Consider the following 14,959-nt stretch of genomic DNA (forward strand, 5'->3'; position numbering starts at 1 on the left):
ATTATAATTTTTGCAATGCTTTTTAATCATATACCATATAGTCGACATTTTTACAATTTGTCTTCCAAGTGATCACAGGATCATTTTCCTATGGTATGGTACAATCACACACACAATGAATGTGAGGATCATTGGTCGCATAAGCACCGGCCGGTGGCACAATCGCCGATTCCTTTGGGTTCGCAAAAATCCCTGCAGTGATCGCAATTCACTGCTTCAGCAAAACCTAAATGTGAATCCGGAAAAAATATATATTTATGAATGATAATAATAACATCTACTCACATATAAATCATGTTACGAATTATATAAGAGCTTTTTATCACATTCATTGCATTGACAGCTATTACAACAATCGAAAATTATCTGATGATTTTTGAAAATAGCATGATGATATTAAAGGAATAAATGTTTTAGATTTTATCTGTTTCCCCGTCCATGTTACGGGGCTTCAGAAGCAACATCGATTCGGGAACCGGAAATTTCGCCTCCGACGCTTCGTGCCCGGCACATTTCGCCTGCCCTGACCGTATGAGTGAGAGACCATTTAAGTGCGTGATTGACCGAGTGAGTTGCCGGGTGTATCACCGAGCGAATGCCGGTATGAATATGTGAATGACCGTATGAATATGTTATTGTGATTGACCGTATGAATATGTTATTGTGATTGACCGTATGAATATGTTATTGTGATTGACCGTATGAATATGTTATTGTGATTGACCGTATGAATATGTTATTGTGATTGACCGTATGAATATGTTATTGTGATTGACCGTATGGATATGTGATTGTGAGTGACCGTATGAATATGTCAGATTGAGTGACTGTATGGTTGAGTGAATTACCAAGTGAGTGTGACATAACACATAATATTTACAAGGCGCGAAATGTCGGGTGTGAAATATCCGAGGCGAATGTCCAACTCACTTTTAGCCACTCACTCATACAGTCACTCCCTTGGTCAATCATGCGGTCATACATAAGGTAAATTATACGGTAAAGGCAGGCCAAATGTCCAACTCATTTGATCACTCCTATTGCCACTCATACGGTCAGGACAAGCGAAAAGGCTGGGGATGAATGTCCAACTCACTTGATCACTCTCTCACACGGTCAGTACAGGCAAAATGTCGGGGCAAAATTTTCGTAAACCAATACAGTTATATTCACAAAATATTCTACTCTATAGCATACGCATGAATAATTTTTTCTTATTGATTCCATTAAACTTCCAAGCGAGTGCAAATATGTGAGTGACCAACACAGTGTGCAAGCATGTAAATGATTAAAAAAGTGGCTAAGAGAGTGTGTGAGCATGAGAGTGACAAAAACAGTGTGCAAGCATGTGAATGACTAACAGAGTGACTTGGAGAGTGTATGAGCATGGGCGTGACCAAAGCAGTGTATGCAAGCACGTGAGTGATCAAAACAGCGTGCCTGGATGTGAATGATCATGACAGTATGCAAGCGCACGAGTGACCAAAACAGTGTGCAACATTGTAAATGACTGAAAAAGTGACTAAAAGAGTGTGTGAGCATGGGAGTAAGCAAAAGTGTGTGCAAGCATATGAGTGACTAAAAGAGTAAATTGGAGAAAGTGCGTGTCAGCATGGCCATGACCAAAACAGTGTGCAAACATGCGAGTGATTAAAAGAATGACTTCGAGGGCGTGCATGGGAGTGACCAAAAGAGGGACTTAGAGACGCAGGTACTTTCAGGAGGGGGGACGGGAGGTCCTCAAATTTCGTGTAGCGCTTGCATGCGGCAAAACCGTAGATGCGCCTCCGCAAATCAACGTTGATTATTTCATGCGTTCAAAATTACTTAAATTTAAATGATACTTACCACCCATCATCGAAATCACTAACATCACCAGACTCAACAATAAGATTATCTTCATTTTTCGAAAACCTTGATGAAATGGAAAATATAACTTATATAAATAATTTTTTTTTGGATATATGCAGGCAATATATTCCATATTAAATACCAATGCAATATTATTGCAAGTTTTTTTAATGAATAATATCTATTCGTATTAACTCTGAGAAATTAAATTTTGTTATTATATTTGTGAGCATCACATTGAAATTCATTCAAATATTATTAGGGAGAGGATTTTTATGACCTAAATATGACCTATAATTTTCATGTAGCATATTCTATAGGTTTTTAACCTATAGAATATGCTACATGAAAATTATCCCCTAAACAAAATGAAAATATGCTTTTATAAATTGGCTGACCATATTTCCTCGGGAAAAATACGGGCTTCACCAAACACCAACTCTGTCCATATCGCTATATTACAATTTACTGTCATTAATGAGACGGTTTGGAAATGAACGGGAAATTGCTCAAAAAATCATTGTCAAAAATTATGGCAAAGGTGCACAAATAAAATTGAGAACAGCTGAAATATCAGCGAAATATCACCGCCTATAATTGCCAAAAAACCATGTCAAAGGTAAGTAAAATTGGCAATTATTTCTTAGGGCGGGATTACACTATAAAGTTTTATAAAATCAATTTTATAAAACTTGAAAAATCCAACCAATAAAGCTCGTAGGTTGCATTCAAGCAATGCAATCTATAATTTTATTGATTGAATTTTTCAAATTTTATAAAAGCACTTTTAGAAAACTTTTATAGTGTAATGCCGGCCTTACATCGAAAACTGCAGGAAATGAAGCTTGGGGGGGGGGGAATCTTTCCTCATTGTTATGCTGAAATGAAAATTTGCCTTAAATTTTGAAATAATGAAAATGCCCCTAAAATTATTGTATATCGTGAAAATATTGCCCTAAATTGCCTTAAATTACTGAAAATTATAGTAAGGATGCTTTAAATTATACTGAAAATCATGAAAAATGCTATACCACGAAAAATAGCGAAATATGCAAAATGCATAAAAAATATGCAGTCTTAGAAAACCTAGCCCTAATTATTATTGATATCAATGAATACATACTTTTATTCAGAAACCGATTTCGGGCCGTTTGAATACATAAATATTTTTTTATAAGTGAAAAAATTCCAGACATTATACGAATACATCATACGCGGATGTTACGTGACGTACAAGTTAAAATAATTACCATAGCTGTATTAAACGGAACTTACTTAATAGACAAAACAGGCTTGAGAGAGAGAGGAATCTTTGCTGGATTGTCAATACACCTAAATTGAAGAATATTGAATTTCACTTCATCGGTTTACTTTTATAGGGAAAAAAATGAATGAAAAAACAAAATAAAGGTATTCGTCAACTTCTCGGAATTAATTTCATTTTAATGGGTTATTCTTTTGATGAAAGCGGGGGACTGCAATCGAGAGATGTTTCGCAATGGATATTGTCAATTATCTTCCAGAAGAATGGGGCGTGCGTCGCAAAAATCATGTATTTGTCAATCGTGACATCAGTTAATTAAATACAGGCAATCTTAAAACAATCAGTGCATTTAAATTCCGATGCAGAGGATGAAGCAACGTGAACGCGTGAAAATATTGAAGAACGAAGACAGCTGGAATTATCGAAATTTCCACATAATTAAAAAAACAATGTGTGCGTTCTATAGTTTCAATTATGAGCCGGGTGAAATGCCATCATCTTAGTTTCAGTGATATTCGTTAGGAATGGCTCGAATAGCGATTTTGCCGAACACCGAATATTCGGTTAACGTTTTCGGCCGAATATCGAATATTAATAAGGTGGCCACATATCAATTTTCTTAGAATTAATCACAATTATAAATAAAATTGATGTTTTTAATTAAAAAACCCATTTATTTTCGGTAATTTTAAATGATCGAAATTGCATTTTAATTATGCAATATATTATTTGAATAAGTATTAAAAAAAAATGGCAATCGAAAGACTGATAATGATACTGATAATCAAATATAACGCGGTACATTACATTTTAATACTACTTACAGAATCTTTTTTTCAACACTTGTTACAATTTTGAATGTAATTAAGAAAATGTCAACCATTATTTACTCTCAACTAGTAATGAACCCTAAAATTTGTGTGCGTGCGTGAAATATATGTTTCATAAAAAAAAAAGAAACTATGTTTTACGAATTTTTTTTGTTTCACATCTTTTTTAAATCTTTTTAAAAACACACCTGAACAGATGATGGACAAGAATCGATCGAAAAATGTTGATGTGTCCGGTCTTAACCATTACAGCGGCAATCCCAATATATTTCGTCAAACTTGATCTGCTGTATTTCCCTCATCCCGAAATATCTCTGTTTCTTGAAATGCTTTTATTTCGGCACTGACGAGCCCAAATAAGCATTAAAGTTGTTTTTGCAGTAAAATAGGTTTTTCACTCCCACCCCTCCAGTCGATCAACTGCCGACCGTCGCCACAGTGGTGGTCGGCTGAAGTTGGTTTTCTGTGGTTCCAAGCTTCAAGGCGCGAATGCGAGCCGATCTCCCGTTTAAAAAGTCTCGCCACAGACAGCAACAGACCTACAAACCGTACAAATGTAATTCAATCACAACACATCACTTCACTCACTTAACTTCTGAAATATAGATGGGAGCACTGAAAAATCAAAACACAATACTGCATATGCACTCAGACTCATTAGGGACACACACTGTTACACTTACGGCACAACTCACTAGGTAGTAAATCGCCCATAGATTGTGATAGACCTGAGTTGTGCTCGGTTTGAAAGAAAGAAAGAAAGTCGATCAACTCTGCCAGTGAGCGGAGTCAGCTTTTATTTAAAGTTAGATAACAGAAGGCTAGTTAAACAAACTGCGTTTTTTCCCTCTCTTTTCGCACAGTAAGAAATAGAAAGCTCAGTGTAAATAATGAAAAAATATATTAAAAAGAAAAGTATTTCTCTTCCAATAGAAAAGCCACACGTCACGGCAGGTGTCTTTGCATCATAGTCAGGGAAATAAAAGCAATGGGCGGAGTCAATTTTCTGGTTTGGGGGAAGCATTTATCAGCTCCAATCGGAAAAAATTTCTTCTTGAGATTAGGAGGGGCAATTTCTAGAAGGTATAGTGATATATCCAATGTGGCAGTTATAATGTTGATCAGAAAAATGCTATAAACCGCTTAAAGGGTCGAATAAACAAGATACCACGGTTCAATTGTGACATTGGCATTCTCAGACTACAGTCGAATCTCGATAAGTCGAATGTGCAGCGTGAGACAAAAAAGTTCGAGTTATTATTAGTTCTTCTTATCCGAAAATCCGTTTTTAGACTGGGGGAAATTTTTTTTATTAAAATAACAGCGCTATTTATGAAGAATATCGTATTAGTAAATCGTGTCAAACTACTGGAAATAGAAATTCGAAAAGTTAAGGTATTCAAATTTAATCATATTCAATTACTGAATGAGAACATTAAGAAATAAAGTCCACGCCTACATAGCGAATTATGGAAACGGACGCATACATGATACTCATATAAATGAAAAAAATTGTAAATAAAAGTACTGGCATACAACACTATTTCCTGTCAAAATTGTGCAGTGATTTTTTGACTGGCTCTCTTTTCTTGCCCTTCTTGCTCAGATAAAATCATTCACTTTTTGCAAGCAGACAAATAAATCTGGTAAATACGTCTGATAAAGTCGGTTGCTAAATGCTGAATTCTATTGCTAAACAGTCAATTCTATTGCTAAACAGTCAATTCTATTTCTAAATAGTAAATTCTATTTCTAAATAGTAAATTTTCTGCAGCTAAATGCTGCGTTCTGTAGCTGAATGCTCACTTCTGTTACTAAATGCTCAATTCTGTTGCGAAATGCTCAATTCCGTTGCTAAATCCTCAATTCTATTGCTAAATCCTCAATTCTATTGCTAAATCCTCAATTCTATTGCTAAATCCTCAATTCTATTGCTAAATCCTCAATTCTATTGCTAAATCCTCAATTCTATTGCTAATTCTGTTACTAAATGTTCAATTCTATTGCTATTTCTGTTACTATATGCTTAATTCTATTGCGAAATCACCAAAGATTACAAAAAAAAGATGATAACAAAAGGACGTCACAGCAGAAATAGTGCAAGTGAGTGACTCTTAACAGCATAAAGCTTCGTCACTAACCACTCAGACAGAAACACCAAAGCATCTTACACGGACGACTCGTAATAAGCAAATAGTGCTGAAAGCAGTAGTGCTCTCGGGTAAGAGATTTTTTGATATTAGACTTGAATACCATTTATAGGCGGAGATAGACTTGGATGTCTGGGGGGGGGGGGCACGATGATTATGTCAATTCATATATACATACGCGTATATACAGTAGATCAGTCGACTCCACCTTTGACGCTGGGGAGGGGGAGGGCGCAATGCCCCCCTATCTTCGCCCATGATACCATATGCGAAGATGATCACTCTTCCTCCCAATTACGAAGCACGAGAATGTGTTGGCCGTGTTCAAGTTTTATTATTCATGCCATCAATCAAATTACATCAAGCACTGTTTGTGTAAGGATATCCGTATTTATAGGTTGACTTAGATTCACATTACATAGCAGGTGAAATATATGCTGCGTAATTGCCAAGTCCCAAAATGTTCTTCAACTAAAGATGTAGAGCTTTGGAGTGATTTGTGAATCAAAGTGTCACAGTTAATGACAACGTTTGACTTGGCTCAACATCAGAGATCGTAACTTTTTACTGATAAAGAATCTCGAGACTTGGCTTCATTTTTTACGTGAAACGTTCTTCACGTGATACAATTTACATATAGCAGTCAAAATGACTACTCTCGGCCGTTCTAGATACAAACGTTGATATCTCGTGAACAAAACCTTCAATGTTTCAAATTTTTCTACACAGAGACAAGTATAAAAATAATGAAAAGTCAGTAAAAATGGAGTGTCTAAGTTTATTACTGTTGAAATTATAGCGTTTTCAAAATCAAAAACCGTCAGAATGACTGCTCTGGCTATTCTAGTGTTAAGAAGTAAAATTTTTTCAAAATTTACAAACTAACCATGTGCGCTTGTTATTTGGTATTGTAAAAATTTAGTGTGACTAAGTACACAGTGATTAGTATTATTGTGCAAAAAAGAAACAACAGTCAAAATGATTAAGTGATTGCCCGTATAGGTATAACGTATAGTCTTGGCCCTTCTAATGTTGGACCATTTCGTTGCGCAACATTTTGAGAAAGCGCCCATTGTTTTCGCATTATTTAAAAGACATGTTTATGGCAGAAATACAAAACTATGAAAAAGGAAAGGAAAAATATTTCGGAAATTTAAAAATAACAGATGTGCATAAACTTACAACTATATAACACTTATTTTTCCTAACTTTAGCTATGTAAAAATCAAAACAAAATAGGACATAACGCGTGCCCTTAAAGACCATTCTCGATTGCATTAAAAGCCAAAAACATTCAATTAGAGAGCACTCCTAAACATCTGTGTTTATTTTGATGTGAATGTGGAAGAGTGTGACGAATTTGTTTTCCATAAACCACTCACTCTATTTTATTTTATGGTTTATATTTCTTTTCTGATTTATGAATAAAACTGGCAGATTCGTGACTCAAAAAGCAATTTTTCTGATACTTGAAAACACCGTTCTATATATTAACGATTCTCTGGTGATTTCGACGACCGAAAGCAAAAAAATCATTCCCAGTTCTCGTAAATAAGCTACTTGTTTAGTTTAATGCCAATTTGTAACGGAGTAGAATGTGGGGAACAATTCCGTTGCCATTTCACGACGTTAGCATAGTTTGAATATTGAAAAATGATGAATAACCAATATTATTTTTTTTCCGTCACTGCTTCGACTCGAACACGTGTATTCAATTGGGATTTCTATTCATAAAAGTGAAAAAAAAAAATGGAGAGACAAACACACCCCTTGAATTGCAATTTATTTTCAGGCAGCACTGCTCAGACAGACAATTTAATTTCCTTCGCTTCAAGAGGAGGGATTGATATTGAAACTCACGGTTTTCTAGCTTAAATAATTTGTAATTAGTAAAATCAATATTTGCTTCATACATTTACATGAACGTTTGTTACATATACATAATAGAACATAATTAGTGTCGAAATATTCTTCAATAATGTTTAACAAAAGTATATTACAGTTATAGTCTTTTAAGGAAAAGAAGTATGTGTTTCAATATAATGCTAATGTGTTTGCAGCAAATTCAAATAATGTAAATGTATATATTTATCCTCACCCACACATTCAGGTTTATTTTAAAATACTAATAAACTTCAAGTGTAAGATACTTATCAAAGCGTTCCGGAAGATGCAGTGCAATTTGGCATCTTTTATGCAAATTACATTCAAACTACTACTAGAAGCATGCAAATAAATGTACCAAATAGACTCGCAAATACTTCTCTCATAAAAAGTTTCAACAGTCAATAATTCCTGGCGAGTGCAGCTCGTCATTGTCAGTTTGCTCAAGAAAATTCATGACGAGCTGGACTCGTCATTTCAGTTCATGGGGTTAATCGGATATCAATGATTCCAGCACACAATATCCGATTATGCGGGGAACAATTCCATTGCCATTTCACAACGTTAGCATAGTTTGAATATTGAAAAATGATGAATAACCAATATTAATAAAGCTTCTGGAATAACTCAGACATCAAAATGAAATGAAAATGCCATTAATTATAAAGATCACAATACCTGAGATTGCTCCTCTACATCAGGAAAGTTAGCGTCCTCTATCGGCTCAAAAGAGAACAGAAATAAAATAATTGAATGTACGTATTGAAGACAACTTGAATACTTGAGAGGCCAATACGTTTTCTCAAATGTATTTATCTCAACCTAACATATATTTTCCACTTCAATTTCAAACGTTTTCATTCAATAAAAGCATTCTGTGTATAGTGACTGATGTGTATTAACAGTTGGCGTGTGATGCGTAATATTCGATTAAACGGGGACCAGACCAGAATTGAACGTTTTCGTCGCCGCGTAGCCCTTGCAGGCTGTCTGGGAACTTACAGATCACCAGGGGTTGTATGTAAAGAAGAAGGACAAGTTTGCGAATTTGCATGAATTGTGTAGTGTATGTATGTGTAGAGTATGAGAAAAGAGAAAGGGGAGGATCGTTTCCAAATCATTGTAAAATGAGTGCTCATCAAGATAAAACACAATACAACACAGTAGAAAGAATAAAAGGGAAAAAGTAATGTTGAAATCATATTATATATTAATTAAGCGGTGAACTTTAACATTTCTCTGAGGATAAATTTTGGTGCAAAAGGATTTTATCCGTTTAAGCGGGGTACCTGTTTATCCGTTATCTGATTAAGCGGAGTCGACTGTAATATTCGAATTTATTTGTCGATCAATAGAAGGCCTTTGTATAAAAGTAGACTATTTTCAAATCATCGACAAAAGTAACATAGAAAGAAATCGCAAAGTTTATTATTGTATTTCTTCTGAAGAAATTTAGAACTGAGTAAGCAAAATATCCAATTACATCGTTGAATAAATAGTTTCAGTCTTTTTCAATCAGCAAAATAATCAAATATCTACGAGAAAAGGAAGGAAAAAATCCGCCTCTCTCTATCTCTATTTCTCACAACGTGTATACTTTTTATCAGAGAACGAATTTCCAACGTTTCATCTCATCTTCACAGATCTCCAGGATCTAGGGGGGAAAAACAATAAGAATAGTAAAACAAAAATCCCTTGTTTCCGCACATCCTTGGAACTAATGCCGTCAACTTCATCCAGAAAGAACAAAAAAAAAAACTTTTATCGAAAGTCATTTACGCCAAGGTTACGCTCTCATGTGTTAGACGTTGCCCAAAGGAATAGGAGGAAAAACATGGCTGGTAGCAAGTGAAAGGTATATATAGAAGTGAGTGAGAGTGCATCTAATAGATTGTCCCGGAACTCGAATGGGCCGATTCGGATCCGAATAACAATGGACATATCGTTCGTATGACTCTTCCCTCCAGAACGGAATAAAAAAAAGAATATACATATAACAAATCTCATATATGCGCCAACTATCGTGATATGGAAAAAGGGAATTGCTCTTTTCCTTTCCGATGCTCGGCTGCACTCCATAAAAACAAGTAACGGCTCCTTTTCTTCCTCCGTTGCACAATATGGGCGCGATTTACCATCTAGACAAGTTCTTTCCCTCTACCGACATGTGTTATACAGCATGGTTAAATGAGTAAAGCGTCACAAATGACCAGAATAATCCTTACTTGAGCATGAAGTTTTTACTCGTCGTATATAACAACTGATAATTATAATTATCATAGGTACATTCACACACAACACTAGCTTCGCACTCAGACTGTTAGGTACACACACTCACACCATTCGCCAGAATTCACTATATACCTATGATAATTATATACATTATGTACTTAGACCATACTCAAATCTCTCCCACTTCAACATGCCAGCTTCTTCTTTCTTGCCCACAAGTCTTTTCCCACTACTTCTTTCGAAATGCTAGGCTGCGGTCTCCGGCCCTCATGTGCCACTGGGCGCACGTGCAATTTTTCTCCCTAGTCAATTGGTTCAGCTGTCCATTTCAGTCATATGTCTTGTATGTTGCATCGAGTTGATGGCTGTCTTCATGGGGAGAACGACGCGAGTGATTCGATACTTGCGAGCCCCGGGCGAGGGAAGCCACCACTATAAATGTTTGCTAATTTTTCTGACACAACTCTGCCTCTTTTGAAGTAACGGAAGTAAGGCGCTTTGCATCAGTCCGGGGTTGTGAGCGGTTCTATCTATCTATCTATGATAATTATATATAATTATGACTCTATAGATATATGTACTCTCTCTATATATAAAATGGTAGAAACTTATTTTGTAATTTATCAACTTGTTAGCTCACACCACGTGTTATGAAATGCCAAATTTTTGGTAAGTTTTATTTTATTTTATTCTTCAATTTTTATATTATCAATTTTGATCTATTTAATATTGTGCTACTCATGCGATTTCTCATGTCTTTTGGTTAATTTCGTATTTTCTCATATTGGTTTTTGACTTCCAAAGCTTGTTTATCGCAAAAAATTTGGGGGAACTGATGGTACATTTACGCCTATTACGGCCTACCATCATAAGAAACATTTTTGAAGTTTGGAGCAATGTGGGGGGGGGGGGGGTTCCCCCTTGAGAACGACCTCCTCACATTGATCCATATTTCCCAATTTTTTCAATTTCTTTTTAATTTCTGCTAATTTTTTACATCTTCCCATTTTCTCTAATTTTATGATTTCGAGTTATGTGTATAAAGCTGCCTTTTGGCGCTATACTCTGACTTTTGAAGTTTTTCAAATAAATCTGGTTTCTGTCAGTTGCTCTTTTATAACGCTTGCTATGTATATATCTATACCGAGTGAATTCTGACGGAAGGTGTGAGCGTGTGTACCTAACAGTCTGAGTGCGAAGCTAGTTGCGTGTGAATATTTAGTGTTGCCATATACCTTGTTTGTTTGGGTTTTTTTTTTCAAATTGTCATATTGAAAAAAAATTATCACAAAGTGTAATAATTTAATAGTGTACCTATGTAAGCCTGTTGCTCTCCGTGGAGAGATTTTTTAATAGGGAGATCCGAGCCGTGCCTCGAAGTTGGGAACAACAGAAAACCAACTTTAGTTGACTACCATAGTGCCGACTGTTGAGTTCGAACCCGGGTCCTGACGATGTGAATCCGTCACTATGACGATACGACCGCACAGCGGTAACAAAAAAAAAGTTTTATTCATCTGCAGTTTCGGAATAATTGGGTGCATTTTTGGAAAAGGGGGGGGGGAGACGTGGGAAACGATTCTTATGAGAGCAATGTCGGAATTAGTGGACACAAATTCACGTCATAATGTGTACGACGTGTGGTTTCTTCTCAGAAGTTTGACGAAGTTGTTGACTAGTCGCAAGCATTGAGCTCAAATAAAACACCAACAATAGAACCTCTCGATAACGGACACCTACGGGACCGAAAATTTTGCACGCTGACGGGGAGTGTCCGCTAATGGAAAGGTACGGTATACACAGTGGAACCTCGTGTATACGACTTTGTACGGCATTTGGCTTCGGTCACACTTGGTTACCGTCGACTATGCATAATTCTCAAAGTCGGAAAGTCTGATAAATTTAGAAAAATTTACAACTTTTTCCCCCCTTCATTAAGCTAAATAATTATTTTTACCCTTACACGATACGCACACAACACGTATATTTTGCAATCAAAATTAAATTAAATTAAGTGTAAAGAAGATTTTAAAAAATCGCAATATCAGTCTTGTAATGTTGGCTTTCTTCACCTATATCATCATGTACAAACAAAACCGACTTTACTATTCGAATTCATCATCCTGGATCAGTTATATATTCAGTCAATTTAGTAATTAATTGATGAATTATCATATTTACCAATGCGAGCTTGGAGTTATACATAATTTTCGTTGAATTTGATAAATTCTCTGTTTATGAACAAAAATTAATAAGTTAGAGTTCAGAAAAAAAAAAGTTTGATTTTACTGTCCGCTATATCGAGAGTGTCCGCTAACTAAGCCCTATTACACGGGACCAGGGATAAGGAAAACGTCCGTTAAAAGGAATTGTCCGTTAGGGGAGGTTCCACTGTACTTTATCAAAGGCTGTCTCGTCCGTTATCGCGACAGTATTCAATTGTCCGGGGAAAATATATTGTAAAAATTTTGCATGTTTGTTTTGTCCCTTCTTTTTTTGGTTCAAAATAAAGTGTTCCTGACTTGCCACGAAGCTGAGCTGGAAGAGATCTCTGATGTTGTGAATGTCGTGTATACGGTCACTTACAGGGTCGCAACTAGATGATTGGTCATCCAGGGCAAGCGCGCATTTTGACGTCCTCTTGTAATATTGAAGGAGAGGTTTCAGAATGAAGTTTGCGTCCCCTCGGGTCCAGCACCTGGGGTACGTGACCCTCCTGCCCCCTCCTAGTTGCGGCCCTGGTCACTTGATTAACGTATCCAAAATTTCATTTTCATACGCTTCTGATTATTACAATTTCCTTTTGAGGAGAGAGAAAAAAAAAACCGTACCAAAGACACACAGGCAGATAGACATGCAGCGAAGATAAGATAACGAAATGGAGATATTTCCAGTTTCGACATTTCCATAATTACCAATTTACGCAACTCCAGTACAAAATACATTTTTGGACTGACATTAAAAGCTACGGAAACTTCTACTATGAAACTGCATGTATTAACAGACATCTCAAAATGCACCGGAAAGTAGTTTGCAATACGATATTGACTGAAGTAATTACAGAAAGATTTGTGCGAATCCCGGATGTCATTACTCTCGTGGATTGGGCCTGTAATATTATAACAGCAAATGGCAGTGGAAAGAAATTGATTTCCGAAATTAATGGAGTTGCAATTGCCGTTGCAATTACATTTTAAAATATATTCTTAAAATTGTACTTATTGTTAGGTATGATTCCACTCTTTACCTGAATATTATAATTTTAGTTATTCTTCGTCATCCAAAAATGAATTTAAGGGAAACGGATGCCTTTCCATTTGAAGTTCTTGGTTACACGATGAATTTCAATTGAAAATTTTAATTTAAAAGAATGAATCGAAGAGGATTTGAAATGGGACATTATATATGTAAATTAGATTTTCTATTTAAATGTCTCCCGAATATTGTCTGCGACTGTAAAATTTTGAAACACAGGTTGTCAATAATAAAATTAAAATCTATCTGCACGTTCTGAGCCACCAACAAAATTAATGCTCAATTGAATATCAACCCATGGCCCGCGGACCAACTGTGACCCTCGGAGATATCTAAAGTGGCCCGCGAACTCAAACATAATCTTGTGGAAATTAACTAAGCGGCACATTCCCAAATTACTTAAGTTACCCGTAGCATATTTAGGGAGATTGATAGAAGTGATTATTATCACTTGAGGGACCCGCGACATAATTCCACAGCACTTAAGCGGCCCGTGGGACAGTTCTACGTCACTCAAATAGCCCGCAGACTTCTTAAAAGACGAGTGGCACAGTTCCAAAGCACTTAAACGTCCCGCGGTGCAGGACTAATTACCAGTTAATTGGTGTGCCATTATTTTCATTCTCTTTTCTTCTATACTGTACAGATAAGCATTCCCTACATTTTATTTGAAAATTACTATTTTATTTTCTATCATAGGGTCAAAAACGTACGCCGGTACTGTAAAGTACCGCCAGGTAATGAGAGTAATTTTTTCCCTCTATAATAAAAATTACTTGAATATAAAACAAAGGAAAACAAATGAGAAAGATTTTTACTGAGGCAACTAACATGGAGTCGTCGAGATCGAGATGGATCGAAAAAATGACGTTGTAGCACCAATGATATTCATCAATGTGCGAATGAATGAACAGCAGAACTTTGCCACTGAACTTATCCCGTTGCCGAGATCTCTTCCAGGCGAGCTTCGTGGCAGAGTCCGAAAACACTTTATTTTGAGTCAAAAACATTGTTTCCCATCAATGGGCGGAGTGGACAAGGCAAATACGCTGCGCTCACTATATGAGAGGGATAGGCCGGAGAAATGGCGGCACAGACTGTTCTTTGCGCTGCTTGAAATGGCATATGTCAATGCCTGTCATTTATAAAAACATTCATGGAGAAATTTCACTATTGAAGTTCCGAAGAAACTTGGCAATGTAACTCATAGCCCAAGGAAGTAGCTTACTAAAGAAGAGAGGTCGTGCTGCTGTCAGCACCACACCAAAACAGTCAAAGAAGAGAAGGAAGAGTAACTTTTCTGTGCCCAAAGACATCAGGAAACAATTTCTTGGAGCTGATTGGCCTACATTTGTTCAGCAAAGGAGAAGATGCGAGATGGGCTCCATTCGAAAGGTACAGTTCAAACCTCAGTCAAAATGTTCATTTTTCGATGCATTTCTCTGTTGTAATGAAAAAAAAAAAAGAACTATTTTCACAGAAGTATCATCTCG

This window comes from Pholcus phalangioides, unplaced genomic scaffold (assembly GCF_987345545.1).
Source record: "Pholcus phalangioides strain wild (caught in Gottingen) unplaced genomic scaffold, Ppha-v1.0 ptg000019l_1, whole genome shotgun sequence".
NCBI classification, from domain to species: Eukaryota; Metazoa; Arthropoda; class Arachnida; order Araneae; family Pholcidae; genus Pholcus; species Pholcus phalangioides.